At 42.8% G+C, this 14012-nt stretch overlaps 1 protein-coding gene and 1 long non-coding RNA gene across 6 annotated transcripts in view; one reads left to right on the forward strand and one right to left on the reverse strand.

Moving 5' to 3' along the window:
- The window catches only part of SSTR2 (somatostatin receptor 2), a 55723-nt gene that overhangs the window by 15059 nt on the left and 26652 nt on the right, over nucleotides 1-14012 (forward strand). Inside the window, exon 1 of one of the 5 annotated variants that reach the window (XM_061615672.1) lies at nucleotides 9221-9531. The exons of 2 other annotated variants lie outside the window; for them this stretch is intronic. The gene's annotated coding sequence lies outside the window, so the exon portion shown is untranslated. Of the gene's footprint in view, nucleotides 1-9220; nucleotides 9532-10611; nucleotides 10633-11045; nucleotides 11068-14012 lie in introns of those variants that run through there. 2 more of the 5 variants (XM_061615679.1, XM_061615674.1) reach the window with 2 other exon arrangements.
- LOC133379770 (uncharacterized) lies at nucleotides 6902-10592 on the reverse strand. Its single transcript, XR_009761259.1, has 3 exons — nucleotides 10474-10592; nucleotides 7908-7962; nucleotides 6902-7014 (listed from the first exon to the last, which is right to left on the reverse strand). It is a non-coding gene; the product is annotated as an uncharacterized LOC133379770 (long non-coding RNA).

Below are 14012 nucleotides of genomic sequence, written 5' to 3' on the forward strand. Positions count from 1 at the left end.
ACTTTCTTATGGAGTTGCTGTAGCTGTGAACTTTTCTTGTTTTTTAGTGTTTTGAACTTCCAAGTAAATAAGGAACTGGGAACTAGGAACCAACTTCAGCGTCGTGACAACATAACCAATTATCAGGGATGATGGAAACTGTAGTCCTATAATATCTGGAGGGCACCACATCAGCTATCCCTGATCTGTAAGGCCCCACAAGTACTTTCATTTTTTTATTGCAATACATACAAGAACATAAGAAGAGCCTGCTGGATCCAACCAGTGGCCCATCTAGCCTAGCATCCTGTTCTCACAGTGGCCAATCAGATGCCCTAAAGGGAAGCCCATAAGCAAGGACCTGTGTGCATGAGCAGCACTCTCCTCACTTGTATTCTCAGCAACTGATATTCAGAAGCAGAGTGGAAGTAGAACATAGCCATCATTGCTAGGTGCCGCTGATAGCTTTATCCTCCATGAATTTGTCTAATCCTCTTTTAAAGCCATCCAAGTTGGTGCCCATCACTGCATCTTGTAAATTCCATAGTTTCACTATATGCTGGGCAAGACCACATTTTTAATTGCAGGGGAAAGGATAACGTTTATGCTGGTGGATTACTTTTGATATGTGCATTTTCTGTTTACCTACATTATGTCTCATTAAATTCTACTTCTGACAGTTCAATTGTGCATACATGTCTACCCAATGAGTTCAATGGGACTTACTTCCTGGTAAGTATGTACAGGATTAAGTTACTGCTAAGTTATACTGTTGACAAAAAAAATTACAAAGGCAACTAGTAAAGTACTGAAGTTTGCATTTTTCTTTGATAGGGGATTGCCATATTGATCAAAATGTGTTTTAATTGAAAGAGGTGCTGCATTATTTTTTTGCAGCACAACACAGGCAGGCCTTCAAGTGCCGCAGTAGAACACCTGTTCAGTACTGGTGGCAACGTAATCTGTAAAAAGACATTCCTTGTCTGACATGCTCTTTGAGCATCCTGTTCTTCTGAGACATATCAGAAATGTATTGTAAAAGCAGCATTTCAAGTGTAAAATTTGATTTCAAGTGAATTATATGTGTGTTGGGGTCAGGGCCGGATTAAGCTGAGGAGGGCCCCTAGGCTGATTCTGAGCCGCCACCGTCCATCCCATGTGCAATGTGCACGTGTAGCACGCATGCATGCCATCAACTAAGATGGTGGCAGAGGCTTCCGCCCCTTAGGGGAACCTCGGCTGCCATCTTGATTGATGGCAAACCGCAAAAAACAGAGGAGAGAAAGGTAAGTGAGGCGGGGGAATGGCGGGTGGTTCAGAAGCTCTTGTCCCGTGATCCGTGGCTCCTGTCCTGCTTCCGCAGATCTCAGGCTCCCAGGAACTCCAGGCCCCTAGGCTTCAGCCTACTAAGCCTGATGGATAATCCGGCCCTGCTTGGGGTATCATCATTGCTGGGGGTGGGGTAGGGGGATGTGAGATTCTGTTATGCCATTCTGTTAATCTTACAGATAAAAAAATTATTCTACTACCCTGTGTGTGTGTGTGTGTGTGTGTGTGTGTGTGCTTATTTTTAATGTTGTTTTAGGCTAATTAGATGTGCAGCAGCCAAGGCCAGCACCTTGTAGGCAATTTTTTTAAAAAAAGTAACTAAAATGTAATTGTAGTGATTACTTTTGAGAAAAAGTAATCAGTTACTTTCAGAGCAGTTGTAATTGTAACAGTAATTACTACTTTTTTGGGCCATGCAATTGTAACTGTAATTTATTACTTTTTAAAAGTAATCTTCCAAGCTCTGGGTATAATCATGCTTTAAATGTGTGCAGATGGGTCTTTTGGCTATCCATGGATCCTCAATGTTGGCTAAGGAGGACCTAAAAGACAACAGCAGGAAGGGATCTAATGAAGGGTAGCCACTTAACACATTGCCAAAAAAGAGGAGGTACATGACCCAAAAAGAGGACAAAGAAGGATGCAGAATGGCATCATATTTGCATATGCTAATTTATGTGTAAAGATGCAAATTTAGAAAGAATTACTATAATTTAAACAGAAAAACAACATACAACTCATAGAAGGGAAGTCACCAGGTGATGTGTATGCCTGCTCAGTCTGCTGTCCAGGCGCTTTAACTGCGGATGGACAGCTTCAAGGCCTTGCAGCTCTCACTTCTTAGCGTTCTTTGTCTTTAAATTAAACTTGGACCAGATAGTCCTTCAAATAGAAGACTCCTTCAAACAGAGGACTGTCCTCTGTAAGGTAAGACACATGGCCATCCTAATCTGATGGCTCACAGTCATAGAAAGATTTGGATATGTTTGTTTTTAATCTATATTTTAATGAATATTTTAGATTTTTTGATAAACTGCTTTAGAGGTCTTTTGTTCAAATAAGCAGTACATAACTTTTGTTAAATAAACACACAAATAAAATGTTTTTGTTAAACTTAAACCTATAGCAGGGGTGAGCAGCTTGTGGAACAGATTCCAGATGATTACTAATTTTGTGGAGTATCAATTATATCATTATAAAGAGTGTCTTCATCTGTACTGGAAGTAAACCAGGTTGTATCCCTGACCATCCTGTGCACAGCCATCATTGGTTGTCAGGTGATTGCTGAGCTCATCTATCTTTGTGGGTTTATCCCCTCCCCATGCATCAGGTGATTGATCATCTGAAGAGTTGGCAGGGGGAGATAACGCTCTCCTCCACAAAGCCCCCCTCCTCAGCCTAAATGGTCTGGTCTGAGACCACAATCCAGCAAAGTCTGTACAAGAGCTAGTGTGGTAGATTTCCTCATACTTTGACTTGCACACCATCATGGAAGTAGATCCATTTCTTTATTTCCATTTATGAATCACTTCCTATAAAATATCTCAAAGTGATTTAACAGTAAAAAATATCAGCAATAAATAAAACAATTTTATATATATAAAAAACATTCGAAATCCAATACAGATACAAACTGGAATAAACATCACTTAAAAGGCCTGTTGGAAAGGAAAGGTCCTCAGTAGGCATCAGAAAGATAGTAGAGATGGCACCTGTGTCTGATATGCAATGGGAGGGACTCGCTTTTTTAATTCACTTGTTAAAATTTCATCAGAGCTTGCCTTTGTATCCTGTTGCCCTTTCAGGAACACAGTTGGGCATATGTAATATGTTATTGTCATAAAAATTGTGTGTGGTAGACTTGTGTTCTTAAGTGCGTAGTGTGCTTGGCCCCTGCAGGGCTACCCAAGTGTGAATGCAGCTCCTTGGGCCAAAAGAAGGATAGCCAGCCCTGGTGCAAAGAGTGTGTTTGTGCACTGAATATGGCCATTTTTCACCTAGGGCAGATGTGGGGAAGATTTGGTCCTTTGGATGTGGCTGAACTACAACTCCCATCAGCCCCAGCAAGCAAGACCAATGTCCAGATTGATGGGAGTTATAGTTCTGTAACTTCTGGCGGTCCAAAGGCTCCCCCCCCACAAGATGCTAGGGTGTGTGTTTTTAAATTTGTTTTGAACCATTTCACATTTTTGTAGTGATATTTCTGAGTAGATTTTGTGCGCAACTCCTCACGAGATTATAAACAAACAGAAAGTTTTTTTAAAAAGGATGACTGATCAGCAAACAAGAGGTTCACAAGATAAAAGCCAGAACATCCTTCAGGACTGCTGTGTTTGGCTGAGGATAGTCCATTGCTATATAAGGGCAAAGTTCACATTTTTGGAGGCAATTCATAGGGTAAGCCTTCAAATACAAAGGAGGGGCCAGACCGGTAAACCAAAATCACACACGTATAGGCTATTGGATAGCATGCACAAACCTTTGATCAGCAACAAGAAAACAAGAACAAAGGTTAAAACCTTATTAGAACAACTCTGGTGCGGAATTAGAATTATACTTGATGTAGACATTAGGATTTCTGGAGGTGACTGATCTCAAGGATAGAAGACCAAGGGACTGTGAATGGATACTGGAGAGCACTGAAGAATTTTGGCAAAGCTTCTGGGGAGAAGAAGGACGTAAACCTGGTCTGCACAGAATGAAGTGATGGAATAGACTGTTCCACTTCAAGTTATAGCTGTGTGAAAACAACAAATAAACAAACCTTTCCTCCAAATAGACAACTAGCACACCAGAGAAAGAGAGAGACTATTTCTCCCCAATGTGCTGTTTTGCTGATGGTTGCTTGCAGAGAACTGCATCCACTTCCACAGTCCACTCTACTATCTTAGGATTTTACTACCTTATTCTGCTGCATATGTAGACAAACCTATGCTTGCAGAGAGGAAAAAGGGCCTAGATGGAGGATGTTCATCCTGTTCTTGATGGGGTTACACTCCCCTTGAAGGAACAGGTTCGTAGCTTGGGAGTTCTTTTCGATCCTTCCTTGTCTCTCGAGGCCAAGGTGGCCTCGGTGGCATGGAACGCTTTCTACCATCTTCGATTGGTAGCCCAGCTACGTCCCTATCTGGACAGTGATGACCTCGCCTCAGTTGTTCACGCTCTGGTAACTTCTAGGTTGGACTACTGCAATGCGCTCTACGTTGGGCTGCCCTTGAAGATAGTTCGGAAACTACAGTTAGTCCAGAATGCAGCGGCCAGACTATTGACGCGGACCAGACGGTCCGCTCATATAACACCTGTTCTGGCCCGTCTGCACTGGCTTCCTATTTGTTTCCAGGCTAAATTCAAAGTGCTGGTTTTGACCTATAAAGCCCTACACGGCATGGGACCGCAATACCTGGTGGAACGCCTCTCCCAATATGAAACTACCCGTACACTGCGCTCGACATCTAAGGCCCTCCTCCGAGTGCCATCACATCGAGAAGCTCGGAGGGCGGTGACTAGATCCAGGGCCTTTTCGGTGGTGGCCCCCAAATTGTGGAATAGTCTCCCCGATGAGGTACGCCTGGCGCCGATGCTGCTATCTTTTCGGCGCCAGGTGAAAACCTTTTTATACTCCCAGGCATTTTAAAAATTTTAAAAATTTTAAATATTCTTTTTAAAGAAATTGTTTTGTAGTGTATTTTAAAACAGTGTTTCATTGCTGGTATGTTCTGATGTTGTTTGGTTTCTGTTCTTTGTTTGTTTTGCTTTTTGATTTTCTTATATTTGTTCTATTCATATATTTTCTTGCTTATCTTCTATGTACACCGCCCAGAGAGCCTTTTTGGCTTAGGGCGGTATATAAATTAAATTAAATAAATAAATAGTGGTAGTAGAGCATCCACTCTGCATGCAGAAGATCCCAGGTTCAGTCCCCAGCATCTCCAGGCAGGGCTGGGAAAGACTCCCTGACTGAAACCCTGGAACATCACTGCTGGTCAAAGTAGACAATACTGAGCTAGATACACAAATCAATTGATCTGATTTGGTATGAGGCAGCTTCCAATATATCTAAAGAAGTCAAGAACAGAAGACAGAAGTCTTTTATTTTTTCTTTTATTGAAAGTACTGGGTGATCAAATATTGGTTGACTGACACCTGGACAGTATTCAAGTTGTGTAACTATGACTGTGAGTACACTAGACGCCTACAGCAAAGCATTTCCATTGGCCACACCTGGAGAGGCAACAGGTTGATCTGCTGATCAGTTGTGAAATCTTTGTGAAGCTGAATTAAAAAAAAAAACTAATTCAAGCTGCTACCACCAGGTTTTACAGTAAAAAAGGGTGGGGTTTAACACTAGTCAACACTTGTGCCCCCGTTTTCAGAAAAGGAGGTGGAGACGCACTGGAACCGGCAGAACAGTGAGTGTGTCTCTATCTTTAGGATTGGTTTTCCCTACCCATCCATCTTTTGGGTGGGTGAAAATTTAAGAAATAGAAATCAGTAGAGGTTTATGGAAATACATATATTCTCTAACTTCTTTACCTGTACCATATCTGGGCACTTCCAGATTGGTAGTAATTTTGGGGAAGGACTGAAGGACATACTAGGCAATTTAAGTTTGCAAAATTAAACTGACATCCTAGCACAACAAATCCACTAAAAACAATAAATGGATGTTTGTGGTTAGGAAAGTGGAGAAATGCATTGAAAGTGTGAAATGAACAAATGATTAATGGGAAGATATATAAGCATGCTGCAAGCAAAACAGGATGAGTGCAGGATGAACGGACCAAAAAAACCTGCCCCTCTAAAAATCAGAACAAATGCTCAATAAAGACCAGGCATCTAACCTCCATGTACACTTTGTGCAAACAAATTGGGATGAATATCCAATAAACAAATTGTCCCCATACAGCGCTTTTTTAAGAAGTGGGGCTGTAATCATGTCTCCTGTCATTATGGATAAAATCTGAACTTATTCAGGCCACTGCCCTGCAGTGATCTGTGAACGATGCCAATGATTGAAGTCAGCATAACGGTCCATCTAGCCCAGTGTTATCTACTGTAGTTGGCATCAGCTCTCTCCAGGATCTGAGATAGAGGTTTTTCCCATTACTTACTACCTGATCCTATTTTAACTGGAGGTGCCAGGGACTTCTGTATGCAAATCACATGCTCTATCTACCACTGAGCTATGGCCCCCTCCCTGAGCAGCAGGATGTGCAGATGTTAGCAGGTGATGATTATCTCCATGCGGTGATTAAGGTGATTAAGCAACACCTGTTGATTTATGCAGATGAGCTGCTATTAAAGGCCAAGCTACTTTTGTATCTGGTCAGTTGACAACCCCACTTAATGAGAAACAGTTATAGGAGCAGTTGCTGCCGCCAAAGGCACTTTGTGTTCCATAGCATTTTTTGAACAAAATGTCTCTTTCTTTCTTTCACCTGCATCTCATTGGGTTGGGTGACATTTTATGACCAAACAGTGTGCCTAATTCTGAGGTTAAATGTGCCGAGACACCACTAAGTAAACACTTTGTAGCCATTGTGGACATTACACATTAATGTAAGCCGTGGTAATGTGTATGATAGGTCTTTAATAGGAAATAGCTTCTGAGTAGCAATTAAATGCTCACGTAATTCTTGGCTTGATAGGCTCCAGGAAAGAGATTAACTCTGTTTGTGTCCAAGGAGGTCTGGTGGTGATTCAGCGCTGCAAGCCATTAAGAAAATGAGTAAATGCAAAGTTTCTAACCCTTTCCAATCACATAATTAAATACTATTGCTCCCTTGCACTTGGAAAACAGGTTTATTTTTAGAAATAAAAGTAAGGCAGGGGCAGAGAGTTGCATTAAGGGCACCATGTGTTGCAAGCTTTTTCAGATTGTAGGTTTATAGTGGAAGAATAGACAGTTCTGACTTATTTTGTTGTGTGATGGGATTCGGATATCTTCCTTAAAGGTAGTACTGGGGGTTTTTTTGGGGGGGGATTGCATTTTCAGAGTACTCAAACCACACAGCCTGTGTTTTATAGAAAATAATTTTCCCAGTGAGCTTGTAGCTATTCTCTACACCAGCCTTCCCCAATCTGGCATCCTCCTGATGTTTCAGAGAACAGCTCCAATCATCAGTGCTGGCTGGGGCTGATGGGAGTTCTAGTCCAAAATATTTGAAGTATACCAGGTTGGGGAAAGGCTGATTTACACAGTTACCTGGGAGGAAGCCCCACTGAATACAGCAGGACTCGCTTTCAAGGAAATGCGCGCAGGATTGAGTGGCTCCTCATATACATTTTGCTGGAGAACTTTTCCTGGCATGGATATGTAGGAAGAGAAAATATCCTGCTGAACTGCCCTGTAATGGTATGCTGTTAAAAGCACAGAAACAGGGCCATTAAAAAAGAAAAGAAGAGTGACATTCTGAAGTGTTCAAGACATCAGTGATGATAATTCCCTGGTACTTGCCATTTTGTGACCTGTGCTGCTCTTACAAGTAGCTCATTTTTTAGAGAGTCTATGTTTTGAATTAGGGAACAGCTGGACATTCAGCAATTTTAGCTCTATCCACTTAGGAATAAAACATAAGTAAACAACTCTCCAGCTTCACCTCTTTCCCAGTCTTTCTCCTTTTTCAGAACAGTAGCTCAGCCAGCCTCATGCACCTGTTAGGTGTGGAATAGAATGCATATTATGCTATTGCCTTTGAACTGGGAATTGCAGCAGAATCGTCCTTCAAAAGTTAAAATAATATAGAGATATGTTGTGGACTGTCCATATACAATCAATGGAAACAAGGTTCCCTATCTGTAAGAGGCAAAAACGGACATCACCTTCAGTGCGACCTGCAGAAAGACAGTGCTATATTTTCTAAAGTGCAGGGATCCAGCCTGTGCTTGAAATTAGAGGGGCGAGAGGTTCCCAATCATGTCACAGTGGATTTTTTAAAAATGTAATTTTAAGCATTTGTGGTGGTGGGCTTCCATTGGGACTGCAGTGTGTGGGGCTGAAAAAGCTGAACCCTTCCTTCCCCAGCTGCAATCCTGGTGCAAAGCAAAAACTGCTTTCCACTACAATTAGTAATAGGGGGAAAAAACTCCCATTGGCACCAATTAAGCAATTTACATGCTAAAATGACTTGTGACACATCTAAAGCCTGTTAACATCCACACTCCTGGGAAATTCTCAGTGGAGTAGCCATCCCAGTATCCTCCTGGGCAAGACAAGAATGACAAAGCTTGTCAATTATGATTCCCCTTACCCCTTACTTGGTGACAGGGGATTTTGTTCATTTGCCTGAGCTATCTGGATTATTGTTCTGAAAGCTTTGTTGCATTTTGCACATTGCCTACTCCACATCTGTGCTTGCTGCACACTGCAATCTACTAAATGGTGTGAGCTAGCCCGTAAAAAAAGTGGTAGTATTCTGGGTGTAAGACAGGGATATTCAACATAGTGCCCTCCTGATGTTTTGAGACTATAACTCCCATCAGTCCCAGTGTACATGGCCAATGGATAGGGATGATGGGAGCTGTAATCCATAATATCTGGAGGGCACCATGTTGGCTACCTCTTGTGTAACATAATCCATAGAGGACCCTGCCTTTGGGGGTGGCGGTCAAACCAAATGAATATGGGTTCCTGCCCAGTTGATTGTAAGCCTTAACACAGGGGCAATCCATTTTTCAGCATGTGTGCTGTGGCTGTATGTATGCATGTACACATACACACATGCATAGCATTAGCATTGCAGCTATAAGGTCTTCTATGCAGCTCAGGGGTCATTTTTCAGTATCTACACAATCTTGTGTAAATAGAGTGTCCCACGGCGATTGGGGATCTTTTTAGGTGGAGCTTGGCAAATTGCCTCACCATCTGACCACTTGATAAGAAACGTAGCTTGCTCTGTGACATGTTATTAGTTCCAGTTGCTCTTTGAGCACCATCTCCAAGATGCAGCAGCATCCCTCGCACTGTAAATGGATCCTTATTTAGGACATGGACTAACTCAGCATGCCACGTTCTGCTGTTAAATAATACAACGCCTAAAAATCATAGCGGCTCAAGATCAACAAGCTGCCATTGGCATTTCTGCTGTCAATAATTAACAAGACTAGGGCATGGATTGACAGAATGGATTGTGCTGGACAGAGGGCACTCTCCAGGTATCCGGAGACCAATGGAGTCTAGAGAGGGCTGGAATCTTATTGTTTAAGGACGCAAACACCTCACAGGTAAGTCATTCTCCTTCTAGGATTGGATCTATTTGTTCACTTCTCTCTCTTATTACTTTTTAAGAGAATGATAGTGGCCTGAGTGGCATATTAAAGGAAACACATTTGATAAGCATTAGTACATATTAACGGTATTCCTCTTGAGATGCAATCCTCTCAGGTAGTTATGGCTATGGCTCCCTGTGGATTTCTGAAGGGAAGGGTAGCTGCTGTGGCATCCTAAAAGTCAATGGCCTTTTCAGACAAAACGCTCCTGGAATAATAGTTTTGGCCATTAACACTTTACTAGTACTAGCCAAATCCAGCAAATTTGCCATCCTCACAAACTGGAAACTGGAATGGAGAGGTCTAGTGTTGCTGTGGTGTGGGATAGTTCCTCCTCCCCTTTTTATATGTACTTGAGAACTGGTCAGGGTGGGCATGCAACTTCCAAAGGGGACTAAATTATAATTTTAAAAAATCAAGGATTCAAATTGTTACAAGAAGGCCAAAGTCTGGGCCGTTATGTCGTGCCCAGCATCCAGTAGGTGCCCATGCCACTATTACAAGGGTCACTGGCAGAGAAAAACTCCTGTGAAAATTGCACTTGCCAAGGCCAACCATCCCCTGTAGTTTACCAGCAACTTCACTCAGTGATCTGAGCAGTGGTAAACAGTATTTCTTCCACAGCAGGCATGCTTGCTGAGTCCACATCCTTTGCCTTGGTGCAGCCACTTCAGTAAATCATGCAGAAAGGGCCTAATAGGTTAACTGCAATATGGGCATTTAAACATAATCGCTAATGTCCTTGAATGGGAGGTGTGACCTACAGGGCCTTACACGCCACATCAAGCCAGATGGCCTCTAAGGCTGGCAGTGCACTTTTTGTCCCTTTTTTACTGCTTACAAAGTGAGGCACAATCATATATTACTGCAGAAACAGCTAGATGAAAATCCACTTACCCATGCTTTGGTCCCACATTGCCTCCGCAGCATCTGATCATGTGGGGCAGTGCGGATCACGGCCCTCCTTCCCAAACCAGCAAAAATGGCTGTAACAGAAGGACACATCACTGGCATAATCAGGGTGACCACAGGATGAAAACTGCATAAGTTATTGAGGTGATGTAGGAGTAAGCTGTGGGGAAATGATTTTTCATTGGCTACCATTGAGACGTCTTGCTTTCACATGACTTGGGCCTAGTATGGTAATTGTTTTGATATTTGTCACCGTGGAGCCATTGTTCTTCTCTAGAGTGCTACAGAGTGAGATAAGTGAAACACTTTCTCAGGAACAGGGCCAGCAAGCCTAGGGTCAAGGGCAGGTTTATAGGAGCTGGCCCAGAGTCTTTTCACCAGTAGGTTTCAGCACTATTTGCTTGTCACTCTTTTAGCCATTTACAATATGCCTCTGTCAGAAAATAGGGAGTTCCAAAAGACTCTCAATCTGCATGTGTGCCAGAGAGCTAAAAGACGAGAGAAGGATATGGTTCAGCAGCAGTCTATCCAAAACACTAATAGTGTTGATAAATGGAAACGGGATTTTGCTTCCAGTTGGTAAGTGAATTGCTTTTTGGTTTGTTCAGGGAGCAATGTTTGCTTTTGCCTGAGGCATCAGGGATGCTTGCCTAGCTCAGCACTGACAGGGAAAATGGAAATACATATTACAACAAACTATCATAAGAGTCTGGATGCTTATTGGGCCAGGTGCATAACTAAACTGATATCTAATATGAAACGAAAGCTGGTTTATGCCTGGAAGAGATAGACATGTATATGTAGATTTCCAGTTGCACCATACTATATTATAAGAAACATAAAAGAGTAATTGTTTTGTGCAAATATATTCACAAAACAAGAAGTCTGACTCTGCATTCTCTCCCATAAACAAAATGTTCATGCTTATCAGTTAAGTGGGGATTCTTTAAAAAAAATTATTAACATTTTATATAACTTACAGAAATACAAACAACAGACAAAAAACAAGGAAAGCAACAGATCCAGTAATAGAAGAGCTAGATATTTGGAAACTGGCAAACAAAAGATTAATCATTGTCCCAAAGTAGACTCTACAAATGGCCATGTGTACTGGGAGGATGGCTCTGTATATCATGGGCATTAATAAATTGAACGAAGGGAAACCACGCAAGTTCAAATGTGTCTTTCTTGGCTTGACCTTGCGCTTTTCTGATCTGTGCATGTAGCACGCCCCGCACACAGGGCATTCACAGAAAGAGAGAAGAGGTAGGTGGAGCAGTCCCGCACGGTCTGTAGGGGGGTGCTGGGAGCAGGGAGCCTGGGGTGGGCTGGCACCCAAGGGCCCAGTCACGCCTGACGCCAGCCCTGATTCCTGCATCTGATTTCAGCTGTACATCAGGAAAAACTTCCTGACGGTTAGAGCCATACAACAATGGAACCAATGACCTAGGCAAGTGGTGAGCTCTCCAACCCTGGAGGCCTTCAAGAGGCAGCTGGACAGCCACCTGTCAAGTATGCTTTAATTTGGATTTCTGCACTGAGCAGGGGGTTGGACTTGATAGCCTTATAGGCCCCTTCCAACTCTAAGATTCTATGATTCTATGTAGTTTTTGCCTACAAAACATGACATGTCATATTGTCTAAGGTAGATAGGTAAGAGGTCAACTGGTTGGCAAGGACGGCTGCCAGCAAATCTGTAAAGCCCTTGCCTTTCTATCAACAACCAAGACTGAATAAAATATTTATATATAGTATATATGTGTACAGTCTTCCAGAGAATAACACCAGGAGACAAGTCCCTGCCCTGTGGAGTTTACAATCTAAAGACTGATACAGAGGAGGCTGGGGACTGGGGAACCCTTTTCAGCCCAAGGACACTCAAGGACAGCTTTCCAGGAGCCGCATGCCAGTGGTGGGTGGGGCCAAAGATGAAAGCAGTCAGAGTAACAGATGTGACTCGGCCTTTTGCACATATAACCAGTTATGCCAAAGTCTGGGGATACTACGTCCACCCTCCGTTCTCAGGATGTTTGATCACGGTTCTGGGACACATTCCAGGCAGGGACAAATGTTCAAAGGGGATGTGCAGGAGGGCTGGGGAGAATCCCAAGAGGCCTGGAGGACCAGATTCAACTTCTGCCCTGAAGTTCACCACCCCTGAAACAGAGGGAGAGGTGTGGGGAAAGGGGCTACCAGACCCTTTCCGATGGGGAACCAATTGGTTTCTCCATATTCTGTCCTTACAGTAGCCTCTTGTCCGGAGTATAGGTTGGGCATCAGGACAATCAGATGCTGTGGCACCCCCATTTCTTTTAAAGCATTCCATAGTTTTTCATGATCTACACAGTCAAAGGCTTTGCTGTAATCTATAAAGCACAGGGTAATTTTCTTCTGAAATTCCTTGGTCCGTTCCATTATCCAACATATGTTTGCGATATGATCTCTGGTACTCTTCCCTTTCTAAATCCAGCTTGGACGTCTGGCATTTCTCACTCCATATATGGTAAGAGCCTTTGTTGTAGAATCTTGAGCATTACTTTACTTGCATGGGATATTAAGGCAATCGTTCGATAATTACTGCATTCTCTGGGATCCCGTTTCTTTGGAATTGGGATGTATATGGAACGCTTCCAGTCTGTGGGCCATTGTTTAGTTTTCCATATTTCTTGACACATTTTTGTCAAAATTTGGACAGATTCAGTCTCAGTAGCTTGTAGCAACTCTATTGGTATGCCATATATTCCTGGTGATTTGTTTCTTCCAAGTATTTTAAGAGCAGCTTTCACCTCACATTCTAAAATTTCTGGTTCTTCATAATACGGTTCCTCCGTGAATGAATCTGTCATCCTTGCATCTCCTTTATAGAGTTCTTCAGTGTATTGCTTCCATCTTCCTTTTATTTCATCTCGGTCAGTCAGTGTGTTTCCCTGTTGATTATTCAACATCCCTACTCTTGGTTTAAATTTCCCTTTCATTTCCCTAATCTAAAAATGGTCGAATAGTGTCTTTCTTGTGTGATTGCTGCCTGTCTGCAGGTAAGAGATTTTTCTGGCTGGTTACAGTGTATGATATTGTTTGATTGCTGGCTGAGTGAATATCGCTGGGGTGGGGGTGTGGTCCAGAGCCTGCTGTACTATAAGAACAGATTCTGACGCAAGCAGCAGGGTCAACCCCGAAGGGAACCTCCCCTTTGGGCTGTCACTTTTGAGGTATGGGGCACCCTTCCCATGTCAGTCAGAAGCATAGGGATTTGTAGGCCAGGCACCATGGGAGAAAGGGCCTGTGACCTTTCCCTGAGTGACAGCCTAGGGGAAGAGAAGTTTGGTTTGGTGGGATTTCCCCTCAGTGAGAGACAGGGATGTACCTTCTACTGGGTTTTTGTTTATTAATCTCCCAGCTCTATTTAGTGATATTGGATTGTGATGCTAGGATTTATCTGGATGGCAGGTACCAGGGATTTGTGAACATGCTGCCCCAATTTCAGTGGTGGTGAGCAAAGGAAAGTATAGTTGGAGTGGAGGGGC

Source organism: Rhineura floridana, chromosome 3, assembly GCF_030035675.1.
Source record: "Rhineura floridana isolate rRhiFlo1 chromosome 3, rRhiFlo1.hap2, whole genome shotgun sequence".
In the NCBI taxonomy this organism is placed as follows: Eukaryota; Metazoa; Chordata; class Lepidosauria; order Squamata; family Rhineuridae; genus Rhineura; species Rhineura floridana.